Source organism: Azolla caroliniana, unplaced genomic scaffold, assembly GCF_043228905.1.
Source record: "Azolla caroliniana isolate FFs.n. ecotype wild unplaced genomic scaffold, voAzoCaro1.0.p SCAF_6, whole genome shotgun sequence".
NCBI lineage: Eukaryota > Viridiplantae > Streptophyta > Polypodiopsida > Salviniales > Salviniaceae > Azolla > Azolla caroliniana.
In genome coordinates, this window is record NW_028230441.1 from 14,912,116 (window position 1) to 14,915,096 (window position 2,981).

The following is a 2,981-nucleotide window of genomic DNA, read 5'->3' on the forward strand; positions in this document are numbered from 1 at the left end:
CTTTACGGTGCAATCGTGTACGACAGCATTCGAACTGTGGAAAACACTGTCGGACACTTACGAAAAGAAGGTCGCCGCAACGAAGATGTTTCTGATCCGGCGCCTCTACAACTTGCGGATGAAAGAATCCGATTCGGTTCAAGCACACCTTAATGAGTACGAAAGCATAAGCTCCCAAATCTCATCTCAGGGGACGGCAATTGAGGATGAACTCAGAGCAATGATACTCATGAGTAGCCTTCCCTCATCATGGGAAACTTTCGTCACAACCGTGTGCAACGCGTCAACCACGGCTGTCAAATACTCCGAAGTCACGAGCGCAATCCTGACCGAAGCAGCTCGGAGAAAGTCTTTCGCCAAAGACTCAACAGACGACGCTTATGTAGTACAAGGTTCGACAGACCGATCAAACATACGAGGAAGAGATTCCTCACGACCGCCGAACAATCAGCGAAGACGGAGCCAGTCACGGGATAACCGAATCTGCAACTATTGCAAGAAACCCGGACACATCAAAGCCGACTGCCGCGCACTCAAGAACAAGAACAACAAGAAGAGTGGCCGGCATGAGGAGATCAATTACGTCAGCTTCTCAGCTGATGTGCTACCAGACGACCCGAATATACTATCAATCGAAAATCCAGTCGGATCAGAAGTCCTACTCACGACTGAAGAGTCGAGCACATGGCTCTTAGATTCGGGCGCGTCATTTCACGTGACTCCTCATCGATCCCAATTTCGGCAATATACGATCCGTCACTCCGACTCAGTTCGAGTCGGCAACTCACAACACTGTGACATCATCGGAATCGGCACAGTAGAGCTCAACCTTGCAGGTGGCTCTACACTTGTACTCCACAATGTCCGACATGTACCCGAGCTCTCAAGGCCATTGATCTCAGTCGGACAACTAGATGAAGACGGCATTCGTGCCGGCTTTTCTTCGGGAGGGTGGACACTCCACAGGGGGAACCTCCTGCTTGCTAGAGGACCCAAGATACACTCACTGTATCCGTTACATGTTACGCTCAGAGAGGGTAACCTGTTTTTGGTGGATATTCCTGTGTCATCACTATGGCACCGAAGATTAGGACACCTCAGCAAGGCCGGCATTACGCATCTATCTAGAGCCGGATACATCCCCAAACTCTCCTTCTCCGACCATCAATTCTGCGAGCATTGCCAGTATGGCAAACAAGCAGCCGCATCACACCCGACATCAGCACCAAGAGAAACGAGACCTCTCGATCTAGTCCACTCGGACGTCTGTGGCCCAATGCCGCATCAGTCTCTTGGCGGTGCCTCTTACTTCGTCAGTTTTATTGACGATTCGACTCGGAAGGTGTGGGCTTATCCAATTTGCACCAAAGATCGTGTCTTCTCGATCTTCTCCGATTGGCTCGCTATGGTAGAAAATCAAACCGACCGAAAGCTGAAATGCTTTCGGACAGACAATGGGGGAGAGTTCAAATCCGAAGAATTCGTCAAATTCTGCCGACAACGCGGCATCCGACGTGAATTTACGGCACCACACAGTCCGGAGCAAAACGGGATTGCAGAACGAATGAATCGGACAATCCAAGAAAGGATAGTTTCCATGCTCCAACACTCCGGACTGTCGGATGGCTTCTGGGCAGAGGCTCTACTCACGGCAGTACACATAATCAATATGTCGCCAAGTAGACCTCTAGGACTTCAAATTCCTCAGGAACTATGGATCGGCAGTAGGCCGAATTACGACAAGCTGAGGATCTTCGGATGCGAGGCGTACGCCCTTATTCCGAAAGATGATCGCCGAAAACTTGCACCTCGGTCCAGGAAATGCATTTTCCTTGGATATGGATCAGACGGCGAAATGGGATACCGACTCTGGGACCCCGAACGCAGACAAATCGTTCGAAGTTCGGACGTTGTGTTCAACGAGTCGGCTATGAATCCATCAGTCGAAAAACCGATCGAAGTCCGAAGGGTAACATTTTCCGATGTGCCGACCCTTCAAGAAGGCCCCGCTCTTAACACACGGTCAGCTTCACGGGTAGCTGAACCTTACACTACCGACTCGGACAACTCCGACTCGGCACAGCCGAATGACTCGCTTTCGGACCATCCGACCTCGATACCCGATGCGACCAGTCCAATCATACCTCGACGATCCGAGAGACTGTCGCAACCTCCGGAGAGGTATTCTCCTGGAATTTTCTTCACCGACGCCGGCGAACCGACGTCTTACGAAGAGGCATCGACATCTGTCGATTCCGCCACCTGGCATCTGGCGATGGAGTCGGAAATGCACTCCATTCGGGCAAACAAGACTTGGGATCTGGTCGAATTACCTAAGAATCGACGTGCTCTCCCTTGCAAGTGGGTTTATCGACTTAAAGAGACGTCTGATTCGACCACCCCAAAGTACAAGGCCAGATTAGTTGCGAAGGGCTTCCGACAAGAATATGGCGTCGACTTCGACGAGATTTTTTCACCAGTGGTGAAAATGACAACCCTTCGTTTTCTACTCGGCGTAGTGGCAGCCGACAACTTGGAGCTGATTCAGCTAGATGTCAAAACCGCCTTCCTCCATGGTGATCTTGAAGAGGAAATTTATATGGAGCAGCCAAAAGGCTTCGTGGCAACTGGCCAAGAACATCTAGTCTGCCGACTCAGGAAGAGTCTATACGGCCTCAAACAGGCACCGCGACAATGGTACAAGAAGTTCGACGACTTCATCCAATCAATCGGCTTCTCAAAAAGCGATGAGGACCATTGTCTTTTTACCAACACAGCTCAAGATGGATCACCCATCTTCCTCATCATTTACGTGGACGACATGCTAATCTCTGGACGCCACGCGGGCGAACTTGCCGATCTCATTCGGCAACTGCGGTTGAAGTTTGCCATGAAGGACCTCGGTCCGGCACGACACATACTCGGCATGAAGATTAGTCGGCATCGCGATAAACGACATCTTTTTTTGTCTCAGACCGACT